Source organism: Sus scrofa, chromosome 4 (genome assembly GCF_054392235.1).
Source record: "Sus scrofa isolate SSC_HxYL_T2T_F1_AM1 chromosome 4, Sscrofa_HxYL_maternal_Yorkshire_Landrace_v2.0, whole genome shotgun sequence".
Classification (NCBI taxonomy): Eukaryota; Metazoa; Chordata; class Mammalia; order Artiodactyla; family Suidae; genus Sus; species Sus scrofa.
Window position 1 is genome coordinate 107,731,376 of NC_139386.1, and position 21,265 is coordinate 107,752,640.

Below are 21,265 nucleotides of genomic sequence, written 5' to 3' on the forward strand. Positions count from 1 at the left end.
CTAATATTTTATCCCAGTTCATAGGTTGTCTTTTCATTTTATTTGTGGTTTCCTTTCCTGTGCAAAAACTTCCAAATATGATTAGGTCCTATTTGTTTATTTTTGCTTTTATTTCTGTTGCATAGGGCAAGGTATTTAAACACTGAGCTCCAGCTTACTCTTCTGGAAAATGGAGTTAATAGTATCATCATAACAGAGTAGTTGTGAGGCTTAAATAACATAGTGGAGTCAAAATACCAAGTGTTAAGTAGTGTTACTGGAGTTCCCCGTCGTGGCACAGTGGTTAATGAATCCGACTAGGAACCATGAGGTTGCGGGTTCGATCCCTGCCCTTGCTCAGTGGGTTAACGATCCGGCATTGCCGTGAGCTGTGGTGTAGGTTGCAGACATGGCTCGGATCCCGCATTGCTGTGGCTCTGACGTAGGCCAGCGGCTACAGCTCTGATTAGACCCCTAGCCTGGGAACCTCCATATGCCACGGGTACAGCCCTAGAAAAGGCAAAAAGACCAAAAAAAAAAAAAAAGTAGTATTACTAAAACAGTGTTATAAAACAACATCATAGACAGATGAACTTCCAATATAAGAATGAATAATACTAGTCTAGAGGTTAAATCTCACTTTGCCCAGGCTAGCAACCCATTGCTAAGCTGTCACTTAGATAAGCCCTGCAGCTGGGGAGACCGCCAAGATGAGCTGGATTGGCTTGCATCCAGGAGAACTCAGTCATGAGGTGCACAGATTAGGTACCTCAGGGTTTATGGAGAGGAGAATTTAAGCTGCTCTTCTGCAGCATCTTCCAAGAGAGGTCTCCTCTAAGAACTGGCTTTCCTCTAGACTTCCAGTTGTGTGCAATGATGAACGTTTGAATTTATTGTTTTAAAGACAGCATTAATTACAACTGAATTCCTTGAGTGGGTCCACCTTTGCAAGCCATTGCTCATGTATGTGCACATGTGTGCTTGTGTGTCTCCGTGTCAAACACACAACTCCTGCTCAAGCAGCTCAGACAGTCGTTGGAACTCATAAATGAGAGCATCCCTCTAGGAAGCATTTCTCAGGGGATTGGATGTGAGGATTACTGATAATTTAACCTTTGCCTCACCTTAAATGACCAGCAGACCACAGAGTGTTACTTCCGGATGGAACTGGTTTTGGAATGATTGTCATCTACCTTTTTTGATAGCCTACTTGATGTTTTTCTCCTACAGCTCAGAACTGGGGATCCCAAGCGGCAGGAGGAGGAAGAAAACTTTGATTCTCCGACCACATTGCACCCTAGAACAGGCTCTCTTAGTGTAGCTACATGCTGCAACCTCCCCAGCATCCAACACCTTTCCCCAAACGGGGGAAAAAATGCTATGACTTAGATGCTTGGATCTCTTGCTAGCATCAACTCACTGAAAGCACAAGAGTCATTAGTGTTTTTGAAACACCCCCACCCCCACCCCCCGCCACCCCCAGGGGAAGTTTAACAAGTATTTCTATAACATGATCCACTTTAAAATGTCAGTCTACCAATAGGGAATCCTTTCTGGTCTTATCTCCCTAAAGAAAGCAGTGGAAATCTATAGAGCCAAAAATGAACCAAACCGAGTGTTAATTCCTCCCAATCCCCTGGCTGCTATAGATTCTAGAATCTGCTGTCAACCAACTTTGGCTATTAAGCATTCCCTGTGGGAGCTTCAAAAACACTAATGAATCTCTTTAGCTTTCATCGAGGTTCAGGAAATCCAGGAGCACAAAATAAGCATCTAAATCACTGAAATTTTTTCCAGTCTTTTTGGGGGGGGGTCAGCGCATGCAATGTTGGATGCCGGGTAGTTTTGCAGGATGTAGCCTTGAGTAATAAATTGAGCCATGGGCAGTTATGAGAATTGCAGGTATATATTCAAAGAGATGATTGAATGATGTTTATTGATCTCTCAAGTTTAATAACACACTTGCACATACAAATATACAATGAATGTATATGCTTTTTTTTTTGTCTTTTGTCTTTTTAGGGCCGCACCCGCGGCATATGGAGGTTCCCAGGCTAGGGGTCTAATCTGTGCCGGCCTACACCAGAGCCACAGCAACACAGGATCCGAGCTGCGTCTGTGACTTACACCACAGCTCATGGCAACGCCAGATCCTTAACCCACCGAGCGAGGCCAGGAACCGAACCCGCAACCTTGTGGTTCCTGGTCAGATTCGCTTCCACTGTGCCATGATGGGAACTCCTTGTATATGCTTTTTGTGTCCTCAGACCCTGGGAGACAGATTGCTGGGATGTGATTAGTCACCTGCGATTGCTTTGTGGACACAAACTCCTACACTTCTCAGGAAACTCACTGAAAATACCACTCACAGCTAGGAGGCGCCTTGACTGGATAGCCACCAGTAGAGACAACGCATCTCTGCCCCACACTCACCCAACCCCACTCTAGGTCCCTGGAAGATGCCATGAATTTCATGCAAATGTCCATGTTAGCATCTCTGTGGATGCTGCTGTCTCTCTGAACAAGGAGCAGAAATTCTACCCTCTTCTTCCCAGCAGTCCAGCCCTGTCCCTCATAACAACTGGTGCGGGGCTGCCCTCTGGAGGTTTAAGAAAGCCTGTTCCCTTAAAGGTAGGCTAGAGGCTCTACCTAGAGGCATTTCAGGTACTGAACCTGGGAGAAATCTTCTGTCCATCTAGTCCAGACCCTTTACGGAGGGCAGAGCGGCTTCAACATTAGGGAACCACTCGTAACAGATACAGTCATTTTCAGAGCTGCCTCCCGGCAATGCAAGGCAGTGGGGTTCACAATCAGTTCCTCATCAGGGAACTTATTTCAGCTTTTGGAACTGGGGAAAAGTGGCTTTAAGTTTCTCTGTAAGTATCCAGATTGTTCAGGAAGATCATTCATATCTTGATGGCACTTACGTGCTGCAGACAGGACAGTGAGTTTAGCATTATCCATTAGTTGTTTGCTTCCTGACAACTGTAACCAACCTGTGAATCCCAGTGTACCTAAATTCAGGAAATAAAATATCCAAAGTAGCTGCTCAACTTTCTGGTACCATGACAACGATTGTGTTTAAAAGTAATGATCCTCTGACCTGTCTATTAGCAGGCAAATGCAGTTGTTGCCAAGGAAACAATCTATGCTTTTTGTGTCTCTACATAATCGATTTCCATTCATTAGCACAGGCTCCCCCAAACTGGGATCAAACGGGTCATGATCCTGGCTGGGCACTTGCTGAGTATGTGGGAATGAGCATGTGAGGCTGAGAGAATACATAGTGATGAGCATGGACCAGTCGAAGTTATCTCTCTACATTTGAGAATCTGTGCAGTTTTCCGGGGCAGGCGGTGGGGGGATGTGGAAACTCCCCTCACTAGAGCTTCCTTCTGTTGATAGAGATAGGTAGGAGTCAATTAAATGCCAAACAAAGAGATGATCCCACTATGTTATCAATTAGGAGAAAAGAAGCTCCCCAAACCATCTGATAATTTTTGAGAAAATAAAAATATGCTTCTAAGTCTAGAAAAGTTGCTTCGTTGGGGTGTTAGTGATTGTTTCTGGCTAGTAAGATAATGACTGATTCTTGTTTACTCTGTGAAAATCAGTTAAGGAAAAGAAGGTGTGATGCTCTTGGACTCCTAGGAGGCAGGTTCCAGTTCTCGATTGGTGATTTTGAAATCAAAACAAGCATCAAAGCAAGGAGAGAAAAAGAGAGGCTGACCTGTAACTGGTGCATGTAAAATTTCTGCTTCCCTACAAAGAAAAAAAAAAAATTGTGAGAGACTTAGTATCATTTCTTTTCTAAGCAAAAAGCATGCTCTTGAAGCAGTTTTGAAATGCCTAAGATGTTTTTTAAGATGTAAGTCATTGGACTCTATTTCGTATTGACTAAGCTGAAAGTTGTCCAAACTCCTTTGAATAAGAGATTTAAGGATGAGGGCCATACCACTTTCAGAGGGGGATTTCCCTTCTCAGTAGAACTAAGTGGTGTTTCTGAAATATCTGGCTGGATCTTAAAAGTCATTCATGACAGGTGATAATTGATTACATATTGAGTTTTGCCAAAAACTCTAATGCCATTGGCATATAGAGACGCAGTTTTACCACAGCGTGTATGTGCGAAGAACTGGAACACGAATAGAAGGCTTCATAAATTAAATTTAATGTTTCGTAGCTCTTCTTTAACTAAACAAAGTAGGTGTGGAAATTATTTTAAGTTAAAATTTATTTCTGTGCAAAATAAAAACCAGCCTCTGGTTGTATATGTGGGGCAAGAAAGTAGGATTGAAGATCATGGGTAGCCCTAATTGAACTTTACAAGAAAGAAAAGCTATTTTCATATCATAAGGAAAAACTCAAATATTGAAATTTAGATATTTTCAAATATGGCCTGTTGACAAATTTTAATGAGGATAATGACAGTTAAACACGCGCCATTGAATGGGAAAATTGTCAGTGGATAGCTTTTAACTGGATAAATTGATCTGTGCATCTCATTTCAAACTTTATATAGTCATTTCTATTTTATTAAAAGTTCCTTTGATCACTACTAACAGGCCTGAAGAGAGAAGAAATTGAAGGTAGATGAGGAAACTCAAAGAGTGAAATTAAAGCCTCCCATTTAAGACATTTGTGATTTGTATAAAATTTCTGAAATTGCATGCTACCCTCTAAAGCAGAAGTGACAAACCAACTAACCATGGGTCAAATTAGGCCCAGACTAGCTTTTTTTTTTGGCTAACACTCTACATTTTGTTTTATGTTGCATTTATTTTTCCTTGGTTATAATTGATCCTGTTTTAAAGACATTTTAAATGCCCTTAACACGGGTCATACATTATATCAATTTTATCCAAAGACTAGCTCTTGTCATATCCAGGCAAATTCATACATCTATGGTAACTTTGGTTTATATGCACATTTTTATTTATTTGTTTTGTTGCTTTAGTCTCTATTCCAGAGCAGTTTATTTCTTAAGATGTTGGCCTCCAAGCAGTAGATGCTATGAAATCTATTCAGTGGTTCTGGGATCAGCATCGTTTTCCACAAACTAGATAGAAATTAGCAGTGCATCACAGGTATGAAGGTATGCTTATTTTACAACACTTCTAACTTGTGTGCACACCTGTGTGTGCACAAGTATGTGAGTTTGCATGAATGTGTACACAGAGACTCTGTCACAAATTTAAAATGCATTCCTGGAGTTCCTGTCGTGGCTCAGTGGAAATGAATCTGACTAGCATCCATGAGGACGCAGGTTCGATCCTTGGCCCTGTTCACTGGGTTAAGGATCCAGTGTTGCCGTGAGCTGTGGTGTAGGTCGCAGATGCGGTTTGGCTCCCTCGTTGCTGTGGCTGTGGTGTAGGTGGGCAGCTACAGTTCCAATTTGACCCCTAGCCTGGGAACCTCCATATGCGGCAGGTGTGGCCCTAAAAAAATATAAAATAGGATAAAATAAAATACATTCCCTACTGGGGTGGTAAGTCCAAAAGTCTGGAAAACACTGCTCTGGAGAGTATTTCGGAAGGATTAAGATCTTCCTTAAGATTATATTCAAGTTTCACATTCCACAAACATATAATGTATGTCACATACCATATCTGTTCCATAATTGTAAATTATATTCATTAAACAAATATTTATTTTCTATTACCATATGTGTCAAGAATTTTTCAAATTCCTCTATCTGCAAGGAGCTTACATGCATAATGTTGAGGATGCATTCTTAAAATATCTGATTACCTAAAAAAATCCTTTTCTCTTCCCTGCTCCCAGCTCAACCCACTTCCTATTCACCTTGTCCATCAATTCTTTCTTGATCGCTTTGGCTAAAAGTGAAGAATTTAGTCTCTTCCTACCTGCCTACGCCACCCACATTACAGTTATTATATAGGATTTTGTGGCATTTTTCTATTGTTTTAATAAAGGACATTTTAATGTTGTGGATGAACACAAAAAACCCTTCAGTACTGACAGTATTTTCCTTCCCTTCCTTTCCCAGGAGGCTCTGTAGTTGCCCTGCTCGAGTGTTGAGCCTTTACTGTGCTGAGCACACTCACAACCCTAAAGAGAACTTAAGGAGCACTGAGCACACTCACAACCCTAAAGAGAACTTAAGGAGCAGAGAGATGCTGTAGGTCATGCTGCATAGGAAAAATCATTGTAACCTGAGAACACAAGGGAAGACCCAGAAAGTGGGAAAAAGTGGGTGAGAGAGAGAGGCTGGTGATGAATTAAATAGGAGAACCAACTGCTCTAGAGTTTGGTAAAGAGAGATAAGTGAAGGAGATTTTTGGAAGTTTTCTGAGTTAAAAAAAAAAAAAAATCCCTCCTTAGCTACCTGTTCAAGTGTTTTTAAAAAAAAATCCCTCCTTAGCTACCTGTTCAAGTGTTTTTTAAAAAAATCCCTCCTTTGCTACCTTGTTATAGTTCAGTGTTTTATGGAGTTTGTGGCACTTAGGGAGACTGCGCTGTGCTTCTGGGTACCCAGGTTTACTTGTTTACAACTGTATTATTTAATACCGCATAGGACTGTGCATAGCCTACCCAGTCAGAGTCTGACATCTGAAGGAGTTTTAGACTCTTTTGCTAACCCCATGACACTGAACTTGCAGGATTCACACCGAAGGGGTGGCTTTTATTTTTCCTCTGCAGTGAAGACTCTGTGCCTTTGAAAGTAATTTTCTAGCTACGCAAAGTTCAGGGTTTGGACCTCTTGTCACCTTTGAGACCATCAGAAGAAAGACATCACTCCTGTATCCTTGTTGTATAACATGCCAATAAAGATTTCAGAGAGAATCTATGAAAGTCATCAATAGGATATTAGAGCAACTACTCAAAGCAGCCGGTACACTACCCTTCCCTGTCTCGCAGTATATCAAAGAAAACTAATATATTTGGATTTATTATTAATAAATCTAAAGTCCTGTTATTATTCTGTCTGATTTTCTGACCTCAGACTTGAAGGTCTATAACTGTACCTTACATGACATCAAACAGAATCATTCTGGGATGAAGGCTATTCCACTGCTTCCTGAATTGAAAAGTGGCATGTCATGTGACCCTTTTCACTTGGTCCCACAGATGCATAGCTGTGTGTACACAATAGCATTAAACATGTCAGTTAATCCCCACATGTGACCTATCCATTCAGAAACAGTCATCTATCCAGTATGCGCTGGGCTGTGTGAGAACAATCTCAGAGAGACGCTCTTACCCCACATTGAAGGAAAGCATTTGCCTGTACACAGAACCAAACACTCGGTGTTTCTGGCTCTTCAGTGCATCTTCTCTCAAGGCCCTTTATCCATCTGAGTGCTCACTTTTTATACTGCAATCATTTATTGTTTAAATAATGTTGCTTGCTTTTCAGATATATTTTTATGTGAGCTGACACCTCTGGACCATTAATTTCCATTTCTATAAGTTGTTTATATTATGCACCACTAGTCAGTCACCAGGATAATAGTGGGCTTTTCTTTGATGTACCTCAATCTGCACATCTGCTTCAGCTTCTCTACCAGATGTTCCTATTTATTTATATTCTTTGCTTAAGTTTCTGAGATATTTCTGCTCTGGAGAAAGACATATTAGTACAACAAACTATATTACACAGAATGTCAAAATAGCATGCTCATCAGAACTGAGCATAACAAAAAAAGTGATATGATTCTATAATTTCTTAAATGTCTACTTATAATGATTTCTTAAATCCTTTCTTATGTTATATTCTAGATCTTAGTAGTCTTGAAATATCTATTGGCACAATGCAAAGTAGCCTTTTCAAAATTGTTTCTTTCTGGAGTTCCCTTTATGGCTCAGCAGTTAATGAACCCGACTAGGATCCATGAGGACATGGATTCGATCCCTGGCCTCGCTCAGTGGGTTGAGGATCCGACGTTGCTGTGAGCTGTGGTGTAGGTCACAGATGCGGCTTGGATCCCCTGTTGCTGTGGCTGTGGTTTAGGTTGGCGGCTGCAGCTCTGATGTGACCCCTAGCCTGGAAATCATCTAATTTAATCAACCCGGTTATATCTGCCTGGGATGATTTACTGTCTGTAACCACAGTCCTCCCTCGGTATCTGCAGAGATTGGTTCCAAGACCTCCTATGGATACCAAAACCCTCAGATGCCTGAACCCATTTATAAAATGTCATAGTGTTTGCATATAACCTAAACACAGCCTCTCGTATACTTTAAATCCTCCTTTGATTACTTATGATACTTAATGCCATGTCAATGTTAGGTAAATAGAAGCTGGTGGGCCTTGAATCCAGGGGATTTTTTTTGGAGGGTGGGGGGAATTTCTAGATTTTTTTCCAAATATTTTTGATTCAAATTTGGTTGACTCTGTGGATTCGATACCCGAAGGTACAAAGAGCAGATGTGTATCTGAATTACCTCTAAGATGATTTCCATAGCATCATTGTTTATGTGCATTGAACTCTTACTATGTGACCCATGCTGTACACCTTGCAGACATCCCATTGAGTCCTCATGCTCCCCCCAGGAGTCAGTCACCACTCTAATGTCCATCTTACAGCTGAGGACACTGAGGCTCCATGAGGTAACATATATGGCAAATGACAGAACCAGGAATCAAGCTTAGAACTGCTTAGCTCTTTCCTAACATCTGTGCTATCCCATGTCAGTATCAAATAGAATGACTGCATCAATAATCAGATATATATTAATAGACACAATCAGAAAATAAATGCTTTGCCCCACTTCCATGTAGGAACTTGCTTTAGATTAATTTGTAGAAAGAAGGAGCCCCAGATCGGAGCTGGGACAGGTTCCCCCAGGTCCCACTTTCTTAAACTGGGACGCATATACTTTTGGGGATGAAATAGTGCATCTTCCTGGAGAATTCATTTTTCCTCAGTGATAAGTAATTTAAAATAATTTTTTATCAAAGCAAACACGGGTATGTTATAGAATGAATCAAAAAAGTTCCCTTGAAGTTTAAATGAGCAGATTTCCTCTTTCTGGGTGAATTGGCCCAAGTCTGGGCATCAGGCATGTCGTCCCTTCTGCATCCAGGGTGTGTAGACCCACAGCCGAGCAGGGGAGCCCTGGCAGAGTCTGGAGCAGATTATGGGGGGGGGGGTGCATTTCATTCTGGTGACAGTTTGGAAGATGGACGTGAAAGAAGCAAGACCAGAGGCAGAGAAAAGGTTAGAAAGCCTGACAATGAGGGCAAAACACAGGTAAAGGATAAGAAGCAACGCTCAGCTGTTTCTCACACACACACACACACACACACACACACACACACACGCACATGCACACACACACACCCACACAGAGCCTGCAAAATGAAGATGTAAACGACTTAAAGGGCATATGTCCAAATCTCTCCTTCCACGTCCCCTCCCCAGCCGCGCTCTCTTCACATTGAACGTTGGCCACATCTGTGTACACTTGGCCGGGTTTGCTCATTCAACCTGCCTTACCCAGCAGAGCCCCTCCAGCCACAACCCTGACTAAACATTTTCACACCCTGGGCAGTTTGCCATGGTCATTTGGTCACAGCCAATTATGTTTCTGGGCAAAAGTCCTGAGGAAGGCCGAGCGGTCTGCATAATGGTGCTCTCTATCGTCCGAGAGCGACACGTGTTTGGAGAAAGAGGGTTTCATGGTGGGAAGGAATGTTGAATTTTTTTTCTCCGTTTCAGCTGACGATTGTTGTTTCAGGATGTAGCGACTTCCATTGGTGAGAGAGATTTATTACTCACTTCCTGGAGAGGGCGATTTTCTCTCAAGTGTGAACATTTAGACGGGGGCATCCAAAAAAAGTCACTAATTTTGTGCTTTTGCAATTTAGAGGAAAAGAGAAACTTAAATCTGCCCAATGTCCCTCCCCCCCCCCCCCGCCTCAGGAATGAGCAGGGCCCTGCTCTCCAAAACCGCAAGGCAGAGAGGCCCCCGCGCTCCGTTTTTGCAAGGAGGGCACAGAGTCCCCAGTGGCAGCACAGTCTCTGTAACCACAAACTAACACAGAGTCTTCAGTGACTTCGGAAATCCACTGCAGCAGAGGCACAACACAACTGCTTATGTATCCTAGTCCCCCTCACATCCCAGGGAGGGCTTGGAGGATGTGCTCTTATTCTGTGATGGTTTTCCTGAAGGGGGGCAGGGAGGTCTCAGTACCCCCTAGGCCTTCTTTTTCTCACTCTAACTTCTCCTCCCTGGGCCATTTCCTCCATCCTGCTGCCCTCCTGGCCACTCATGGGCAAATGACTGACCCCTCCTCCTCACCCACACCCAGGGCTCTCTGAAGAGCGTCAGCTGGTACAGCAGCCACCTAACCGCAGAGGCCAAACCCTGAAAGTCAAAGGCCGAGCGCATCGCCTTCCCTCTCAGTCTTGTTCCTTCCAGCGTGCTCCATATTTCAGCATCAACAGCCGGCACTGTTTTCTCAGACCAGAAACCTGGAGCATCCTCTGTCTCTCCCTCTCTCAACACACCACTTACTCAGTCAGTCAACAGTTCTAGATGGTTCCTACTCCTAAGCACCTCGAGAAGCTGCTGGGTTTACTTCTCTGCATCCCCACCTCCACCACCCAGTTGGTCTGTCTACCCCCAGTCTTCTCCTCTAATTCTCTATCACTGTAACCACACTGCTACCAAAGAGAATATTCTAAAAAGCAAGACTGGAGTTCCCGTTGTGGCTCAATGGAAATGAACCTGACTAGTATCCATGAGGATGCGAGTTTGATCCCTGGCCCCACTCAGTGGGTTAAGGATCTGGTGTTGCCTTAGGCTATGGTGTAGGTCTCAGACGCGGCTCTCAGATCCCGAGTTGCTGGAGCTGTGGCATAGGCTGGGATCTGCAGCTCCAATTCGACCGTTAGCCTGGGAACGTCCATATGCCACGGGTGCAGCCATCTGTGTGTGTGTGTGTGTGTGTGTGTGTGTGTGTGTGTGTGTGTGTATGACTGGAACACTTTGCTGTATAACAGAAATTGACAGAACATTGATTGTAAATCATCTATAATAGAAAAAACAAAAATCTTTAAAAACAAGTCTAATCCCTTTTTAAAAAAATTCCCTGATGGATAGCCATTAACCTAAGAAGAAAGTTCACATACCTTACCGTAGTCTACAAGACACTTCATGAGCCAGCCTGGTTACTTCTCATCTTTCACACCTGTAACTTTATTCCCAAATCCAGAGATACTAAGGCATCTGCAGCTTCCTCAATGTTTTTCCCTTGCCCCTAAGCCTTTGCACATGCTGTTCCCTTTGCCTGGAACAGCTTTTATCATCTTCCTACATACTAAGCTCCAGCACACTGTCAGATTACATATTCAGTGCCCAGGACGAGGGTAAGTACACATGCATGACCCCGAGAGGGAACACCTGCTATAATTTTACACCATTGGTGCCCTTCTTGCCTCACCCCAGTTCCAGCCCTCCATATGCTTAATAGCACTTTCTTCCTGATCCTTAGAATCTTCTTTCCTCAAAATAGATGAGGTGCCTCTCCCACTTCCCCCGTTTGCCTCCACTGTTCCTTTCTTCTGTAGCATTTATTCTGCTATATTGTAATTGTTCTTTGCTTATTTTTCTTCCCTGTTAAGCTGTAAGTTCTTTGAGGGCAGGAATGTTGTATGACTTTCCTTGTCATAGTGCTTGATATCTAGTAGGCAGTGATGGTGTTTTGCATAAATGAATCTACTTTCAGCCCTGTGTGTCTCTGATATGACACCATACCTACAGAATCAAAGCAAATTTGACTTGAGAGCGGCCCCTCATCATCAGGTCAGGCCCCTCGCTTTACAAATGAAGAAGTTACGATCAGGCAAGTCAGGGAAAGACTGTTTCTCAGAATGACATAAGCCAGAAAAGTATTTTAGTATTTATTTTTTAGCAGATAGGAGTTTCCAGTGCAATGAAGCATAGACTATGCACCAATGGTATTTAATATTCAAGCCAAATAGTGTGATATGGTGATCAAAATGATTTTATGACTCCTCATAAAATAAATCGAGTTTTCATATTTTTCTGAAGTCAGTATGTTAGCCTCCCCACTCCAAACCACCTACATTTCACAGTTGAACGACCGGGAAAATGCCAGAAAGAGTAAGTAGAAATGCAACTAGAAAGAAGAGTGTTTGCTAATTGGTAATACTATGTAGCTTAGTAAGCAAGACCTTTTCCTTAACTTCTGGAGAGGGGGGCACAAATGGCATTGCCAGTCTCTTGAACACTTCTCCTCTATAACGTTCTTAGAATCATGAATATTGAAAAGAGCGGGGATTGTCATGAGTGTGTAGTCAAGGCAAGGAGTTTCTTTAGGTGGTACTTGTTTTTGTACGTGAAATTATAGGTAACACATTAAGGAATTAAAGCCTTCATACCTGAAGCCCTCAAGCATTTAAATTAAATATTCACTGAAATGATAATTCATTAGGCTTTGAAATTTAATATCAAACTCCAAGCAAAAACTTAAATCTATTTGTTTCGTACTCTCGAAGGATAGTGGTGATAAAGGAGAAAGAAATACATGGAAAATATATTTGAAAACATAAAACAGAATGCTGGGGGAAAATTAACACTGAATTGAGAACATTCTCCAAGTTGTATGCCAGCAACTAGCAAAGCCAGCATAAAAATTTCCTTATGAGGTGCTTTTCCCACCTTGAATCTCTCTGTAGAGACTTGAAACCAGGGGTGTGTTGGTAAATGTTTAATTGTCAGTTTACTGGGGGTGGGGGCCTGGGGAGAGGGAAGGCTATGATTTGCAGCATTTGCCAATTTCTGTGGTGTAAATATTCCCACCTACAGTCAGTTACAAATCACCAAGGTTGTGTCACTGAAAACAGAGCTGGGAAAATACATGTGCACAGTCAACTTCTCTAAGCCCATGTGAGCCAACTCCAGTGCACCACTGCTTGAAACCCTGGAGCTGCCTGATCTCAAGAGAAGTCTTCAGTGTAGCTCCTCCCAAGGCAGATCTTTAGGCTCTCCTTATTTCCAACACAAATTCCTCTGTATTAGCCATGCCTAGCTAGGTTATGCTACATAACCAATTAACCCAGAAAGCTCAGTGGCTTAAAACAGCAAAGGTTTATGTTTCATTCATGATGCCCGTCCACCTTGGATCCACTGTAGAAGGGTACTTAGCGTATCAAAATTACTCAGGTCCCAGAGTGATGGAGCTTCACCATCTGGACAGTGCTGGTGGCAGTGAAGGGGAGCCTGGAGATTTGCACTTGAGCTTTCATCATCCCAGCTCACATTTCTCTAGTCAGAACTAGTCTCACAGCCGCAGCTAAATGCAGGAGATCTGGCAAGTGCGAGGGAGCAGATGGAATGTTTGGTGAGTACCACAGTCTCATCACACCCATGATAGTTTTAGCAGGCATCAGTGTTTCTTGATGGTTCAGGACATACCATATTCAGGGGATCCACCAGGGTTAAGGAGAAACAAAGGACCTGACTGAATGCCTTGGGAAAATCAGAAGCTCAAGAATCTTCAAACAATATATATATATATATATATATATATATATATATATATATATATATATTTTTACCATTCATAAATACTAATGTGCCAAACCAGTCATTCTCCTGTAACTCGGAAGGAGACTTACAGCTCAGCAAAAACCCCAAGCTGGCTTTACTCTGGTCCTCCTTGCCACACTTGAGAGATGCGGCAAGTTGTTATGAATTCGCTTGTCTAAACAATCAACTAGCAATTTGGGGTTTTTCTGCCTCAAGCCCGGAGCCGGTATCCAGGAGCACAGAGCATTTCTGGGAGGAGGCAGCTCCTTGGAGTCCAGTTCTCCTGGAGTCAGGGACCGTCTAAGACTGGGGGGACTGTGGGCTCTCCCAGGACTCCTGCCTAAAACCACAGTGTCTCATTTTAATTCAGCAGATGTGGAGTTTGTGCCCAGCAAGAACCAGGTGTGGAGACTTGCTCAAGGGCTTCTGCAGAGGGGAGGGCATCCGGATCCCTGAATCTCTGGCTCCTCCCTGGGTCTTCTAGCTGATGAGACACATCACTGTGACCACCTCTCTTCCGAAAGCAAACAGCTATGTGTCTGGGGCTGGGAAAAGGCGCCGAAAGGGGTACCAGAAGAATGCGATTGCAATCCCAACTCAGCCACTAATTAATTACTGGTGCTCGAACAGACCTCCGTCTCTAGCGTCTCCATTTCCTCATCCACACATTGAAGGAGCTGCACGGGAACTGCCCGGTCACCTTTTCTCTGTGAAGCCTTCAGGAACTGATTTGCATAAGGGTCGAGAAGCTAGTGGGAGGCTCCCCAGGACCCCAATCTAACTTCCAACCAGAGCAGGTGTTGGCTTTTTTATGTATTGGATTTTAGAGCACATTTTTCCCCCCAAGGGAGTGCCATGGCTTCATAAGACATCTTCAGAAGATGCTTCTAAGACTTTTTTTTTTTTGGTCATTTGAAACCACTGGAGTCATCTGACTACCTGAACGAGCTGGAAAAAGTGACAACGGACTGATAACACTTCTTCCCCAGAGGTAAGGCCACCTGCGGGCCTGCCCAGTCCTGGCCAGGACGCTTCCCTTCCTCGTGCAGACTGTTAGCCAGGCTTCTGTAGCCGCCACCTGAGTCAGGCCGCTCCCTCTAACTTGCCAGCCTTTTACAAAAGGCTCAGGCTCCATAATGAGTAGGAGGACTTCCCTGAAATTAAGGCGAAAGACCACAGCCTGCGCGAAGAGCAGGTGGGCATGTGGTTTGGCATATTTCCAGAGAATACTAAATCATACAAGAATTTTCACTCATCTTCGTCTTGGAGGTCACACCATGACTCTCCTCTAATGAGTTCTTTTTATTGGCAGCTTTTCTGTTTTTCTCCCTTCTTCTCCTGGTTCCTCGCTGTCCTCCTTCCCGCCTTGCCGTGAGCAGCCCTCTCCATTAGTCTCCATGTGGGAACATGTGGTAGTACTTTTCCGTGATGCAGACCTTGACTTTGGTCTACACCTGTGCAGGCCTGCAAGCGGGCGGCTCAGCAGGCAGCCCTCGAGGTTGTGCTCTGTGCACACACTCGCTGTCCACACACTCGCTCGCCCTCCCTGGCAGGCAGGCTGGCTGGCACCTCTCCTCGCCCCCCACCCCTGCCCCGACTGCAGGGAATCTCTGGAGGGTGCTCCCAGGATGCTGGTCTGCTAGTCAAGGTCCCAGCCAGGCGAGACCCCACGTCAGGGTGCTCTTTCTCAGGAACCAGAGGGTTAACTTAGAAAAGCCCGCAGCTTCAAAGGAAAAAGAACAAAGAGAGAGTGAGAGAGAAAAGAATAAAGAAATGATTTGTACTGGGAACTTTTTTATGGCAAGCGCTCTCCTGACTTCAGTGAGGGCGATGTTGTTTGCATCTTGCAAGTGAAAAAAACGGAGGTTCAGAGACGTCGAGGGAGGGGCTTGGGGTCACAGAGCCAGGAAGTGGCAGAACCAAGATTGGAAGAATGATTTTTATTTCAAGCCCATCGTTTGCTCTTATTTATCAAGCCCTAATTATTTGCTTTTGAAGCTGTTCACCACCTCAGAGCTATAAACCCAGGCACTGTACTGGGTGCTCTACAGACATGGTCTCATTTTTGCAGTAGCCCAACGAGATAGGTTTTTATAGTCAGCTTGCAGATTTTACAGAAATGAGACTCATAAAGGATACATTGCCCCAAGTCACATAGCCACACGAAGAAACAATTCTGATGCTTTCAGCCCCAAATCTATGTTACTTTCCTTGACTTACAAAGATCAAGAGCTCTTCAGAGCTTTCCCTGCTTTCAGGGTAAATGTGAATCCTTATCGCAGCACACCAAGTCATCATGCTCTGGCTCCTGCCCGCCTTTCTTTCTCCTCCCCCACGGATGCCAGTCTCTCTTACCACATGGAGCTCTCTTCCAGTCCTCAGGCCACTGTCTCAACCCTACATACATCATAGGTGCTGTTCACTCTCCCCTTCCTCGTCTACCCTTAACTTCCGACACCTCCGTCTGTGGGTCCTTCCCTGGGAAGCACCCACCACCCCACGTGCTCCAACACCAAGCACCTTGTCATAGAATCAGGTTTAGTTCCAGTCCTCTTGCTGATGCGGCACCTGATGAATATCTAAACCCAAACACTGAGCACACCTTTGTCTAATTGTCTATTGAGGTGGCTATCACCACCGCCAGCCCCGACCCTCCTACCCTCCTTGAAAGTGCGGGACCTATTTTGTAGAACTTTGTATTCCTGAAGCTTACCGTCATACCTAAACTCAGAAAGTTTGCTGAGTAAATGAAAGAAGGAGAAAAGTAAAAGAGAAGAGAAGGGGAGAGAAGGGGTGAAGAGAATAAAGGAAAAGGGCAATAAGGACTGAGCCCAGGTCTTTCTGATTCCAAAATAGACAAGAATTGTGGCATCTCATCCTCAACCCAAGATGCTCCCTGATATCAAAGATGTGATTGCGCTCTCATTCTCCCTTTCTAAAAATATTGCAGTGCAGTTGATTTATAGCATTATGTGAGTCCCTTCTCTTTTCACTCAGGCACTAAGAGCCTTCTTCTCTGCTGTGGCCACCACCTGGCCCTGCTCACAGCACCAAGTAGCTCCCTTCGAGCATTCTGCAGAATTCTCCATAAGACGTCTCTCCTCCATGGATTTGTCTCATTGTACAGCTGAAATCTTCTCCATGAACACTGTGAGCAGGCACTAGTCTAAACACTTTATGTGGATTTCTTTTGACCCTATGAGATTGGCATAATTATTATCTCCATTTAGCATATTATCTCCACTTAGCAGAACTAAGGCAGCAGAGGCTGACTTGCCCAAGGCCACACACACATTAAGTGGTGGAGCTGGGATTTGAACCAAACTCCTGAGAGTATGCTTTTAGCCTCTAAGATATCCTGCTTCACACATATAAACTTGAGATCCAATTGTACAAAATATGTAACTTATTTTTTCCTAATTAATAAACTACTTTGAAATGTTTTCATGTAATATTCTTCTAAAATACCATTTTAATAGGTGCATAATACTTTATCATATTGATGAACCATTATTAATTAATTTATTACTTCCTATTGGCAGAAATTTAAATTATTTTCCAATCTACTATAGACACACTGTGATGAATGTCCTAACTGACTTTTTTGTTTGCAATTTTGAATTGAAATCACTCAGCCAAAAGTTAAGAAATTTACAAGTCTCTACCATCCACAGCCTGCAGTGCAGCTCAAACATACATGGATTGTTCAGTAGTCCCCCCCTTATCTAGGGTTTTGTTTTCCTTCAATTCAACAGTCAACCTTGGTCTGAAAATACTAAATGCAAAATTTCAGAAATTAGCAATTCATAGGTTTTAAATCCCTCACCTTCCTGAGTAGTGTGATGAACTCTTACTCCATCCTGCTCCCTTTCTCCTGGGGTGTGAACCATCCCTCTTCTCCTTAGTCACTTGGTAACCATCTGGGTTACCAGATCAGCTGTGGAGATGTCTCAGTGCTTGAGTGCAGGTCACCTTTATTTTACTTAATAATGGCCCCAGAACACAAGAGCATGTGATGCCAGCAGTTTGGATTTGCCAAAGAGAAGCTGTAAAGTGCTTCCTTTAAAAGAAGAGATGAATGTTCTTGACTCATGAAGAGAAAAAAAAACTTATTCTGTGGCTACTTAAAGTTAGTTAAGCTTGAGGTTAGTTAAGATGGAAAAGGCATGAAATTTGTACAAAAAAGATATTTTGAGAGAGACTGCATTTACATAAATTTTATTACAGCATAATGTCATAATTGTTCTAATATTATTATTGGCTATTATTGTTAATCTCTTACTGTGCCTAATTTCTAAATTAAACATCGTAGGTATGTATGTATAGGAAAAGAAACTAGTATACATAGGGTTTGGTACTATTCGTGGTTTTAAGCATGCACTGGGGGTCTTGGTACATCTTTCCCAGGGATAAGGGAGAGCTACTGTGTCTCAGTTGTTGATCATTAGAGATGTTAAGATATTAAGCAGAACAGTTTGCCTTCTGGGGCTTTTCTGCCAGGTTCTTCCCTATCCTTAGAATGAATCATATTAAATGGAGGAAAAAAGAAAACATCCTAAACCAAGCATGTGCTGCTGTCAAAACTGTCCAGATACTTGTCCTTGGACCAGTGCCACCCCCTCCTGCTCAGGTGCATGCCTCCCTCAGCCTTTCTTCTCTGTCAGCACTGCATCAGAATGAGTTATCATTTGCAGTTCAGCAGTTGGTCTCACCAACCTGGGGCTCTTCCCATTTGGAATTCCTGCCAAAGGAATGACAGCAGGAAAGGGGAGGTGCAGAAAGTTCCTAGAGGAGAAGTGTGAGGGGGATCCCTAGATGCTAACCTGCCATTAACCCGCGTAGCATCTCCCAGGAGAATTCAGGAAAGGGGATAAGCAAAGCCACTCCTTGGAAGGTGTGCAACATACTTAGGATAGGGAGACCAGATGGAATGATCCAAGTGACAAAAAAAAAAAAAAAAATGGAGATAAGCAGAAAAGTATGTTTTAAGTGTTTGTTAAGATGTTGATGGTGTCTGGGGAACCCTTTATATGCTAATTAAAATGAAGAAGAAAGAAATTTAGAAAATAACATATTAAGAAGGACCTTTAGAAAGAACATAGCAAATACAGATGAAATGGCTGGTATCCTGTGAGTTTTTTGTCAAATCATTCTGTCATAAAGTTCAGAGCCTCCTCATCTGGGCACCACATGAGGAATATGAGTAATTCTCTGACAAATTCATTCAAGCATCTTTTATTGAGCCCCTAAAACCAACTAATATTTACCAAGCACTTTATAGTTTATGAAACTCTGTTCATATACATTTCCACATCTTATCCTCTCCACATCCATGTGGGGCAATTATTACTATTACTTAATTATTATTTGTGAGTTAACTGAGGCTAACAAACATAAGTAGCTTACCTAAACTCATACACTGTGATGGTGAACTTTATGTGTCCACCTGCCTGGGTCATGGAATGCCCACATATTTGGTTAAACATTTTTTCTAGCTGTGTCTGAGACAGTGTTTCTTAAAGTCCTTCTTAATGTGATATATATATGTACCTGTTCTTGTATCTATATATATATATATCTGTATCTATATAAACACATACACATATATCCCATTGATTCTGTTGCTCTGGAGAACCCTGACCCATACACATAGCTGGAGCTGGAATTTGAGTACAGGTCTCTTGAACTCAAATCTTTTGATACCCGCTAAGTGTAAGATCCTGCCAGCAAGGCAGACATGAAAGTCCAGAGCTCTTAGAGACAGTTCATGAAAAAGGGGAGGAAACTACCTTTTCTGTGCTTGGGACACAGGCCTCCAGCAATCAATAACCAGACAATAAGTCCTGAGTTTGTTGTGTATCTAACACGGACCTAGGCTCAGTGGAAAGTAAAAGAGAAATAGAGCGTGTCTGGGGAGTCCTTTGCCTAGGCATGTACTCTATGAAGACGTATGAAATAATCATGGAAAATGAAGTTATTAGTGTTGGCTGGAAAAAATAATGACGCTTTCCTAAAGAAAGCATGGCTTGAGCTAAGAAAAACTTAGAGAGGAGAAGGGGTCATTTCAATGGTAGGTCATAATAAGCAAAGACATGGAAATAATGACTAGCTGTGATGATGTGGGTGGATGAGGAGGAGGGTGGAGAAAGCTAGTCAAAGATAAGTTTAACTAGAATATAATGTATGTGTTAAAAAGAAGAAGACAAAGTGGGTGGGTAGAATGACATCAGGTTATAGAGGAAGACATAGAAAGCGAATAAAATCTTTCTGAAAAAGATTTGCTGAGTGCCTTCTATGTGCTAAGCCCTGGGGATACATAAAGATGAAGAAATCACCGAATCTTCTCTTGCTTTTGAAACTTGCTCCCAGTCTCTGGAACTTGGATCCCACACTGTAAGCCAAAGGGAGTTATTAAAGGTTCTTGAATGAGGTAGTGACAAAATAAAAAATTATCTCCACATAGCTGTAATCTCTTAAGCAGCAGGCAGAGAAGAAATGAGAGGACAAAAGAACTGTCACAGACCTGCCTACAGTGGATAGCCCATAGCGCAGGTTACAGGTAGTATCTTCAAAAAGAAATTGGTATGAAAGAGATCTGGCATGAGTGACAGGAACTAGCTTTCATGGAAAGATTCCAAAGTATAGGGAGAGAAAGAGGACCAGAATAAGGGGCAGAGCAGCCGAAGGGGGTGGGGGGAGACCAACATGAGAGGAAGGCAATGTCACCTCACATCTGGACAGGACAAGAACCCAGGAAGAGGAAGCAAGCGAGAAACCCACACCCCAGCATCAGGACATGGGATCAGGCTTCAGAACAGGAACAAGTTGAAAGCCTGGTGATGGGAATCAGACCACAAACTCTGGCTTAACCCTGGCTACCAACTTTATATCCTGCCTTTCTTTATTTGAATACACTCGTGATTCCAGTCTTATTGGTCTCTTTGCTGTAACCCCCCAACTGCCCAATGGAGCACACATACACAAACCCATACACACCACGGGATTTTCCTTTTATAGGTTTTTGCCTGTGCCGACTCTCTATAATGCCTACTGTGTTCTCTCTCATCATCCAGCTCTTCTCTGAAACTTCCAAGTTGGAGGGTTCTTTGCTCTGAATCACTGGAAGCTTCACCAGCTGCTCCCATGGACCAGCTTCCTTATTGTCCTAGCACGAGAACAATGTTTTACAGGCCTGAATTTCACTGACTCAGTTGGTTACTTCCACTTGGACTTTGTTTCTAAGGGAAATTTATTCTGAATTTCAGTCTGGGAGATTTGGAAAATACCCATTCCTTCTCCTTTCCTGGCCTGAGGAAGCGAGAGGACTCTGTTTCTTAGCATTGAGACCACATCAACAGCAAAACAAATAAGATGAAGATTCCGATGAAGGTGAGAGGTCAGGAAGGGAGTTGGAATGTGTGAGGTTTCTATCTGATATTGCAGGTGAACGAGGGGTATTGGTGGCCAGAATAAAATGACAGGGAAAACAGCCATGGGTGATTTATATGAGTGAGTTTATTTTTATTTATCAGACATCATTGGCACAAAGATGTTACAAGTTACTGATGAAATCTCCTTTATAAGGCCAATAATAATATTAATAATGAAAATGACAACCAAAATGGCTACCATATATTGATGTTTATATGTGCTCATCATTGTGCTAACACTGATTTTACAGAGGCTTCTTAGGCTCTGTTGTTGGTACCATGAGGACACGATACTTTTCAGAGTATTTGTGGGAATGATTACAGAAGCACGA

General features: G+C 42.9%; 1 long non-coding RNA gene across 1 annotated transcript in view; it reads left to right on the forward strand.

The window, feature by feature from the left end:
- The window catches only part of LOC110260334 (uncharacterized), a 146,977-nt gene extending 130,031 nt beyond the window's left edge, over positions 1 to 16,946 (forward strand). Inside the window, exon 5 of the long non-coding RNA XR_014844363.1 lies at positions 13,877 to 16,946. This is a non-coding gene — a long non-coding RNA (uncharacterized LOC110260334). The remainder of the gene's footprint in view (positions 1 to 13,876) is intronic.
- Positions 16,947 to 21,265: the final 4,319 nt, after the last annotated feature.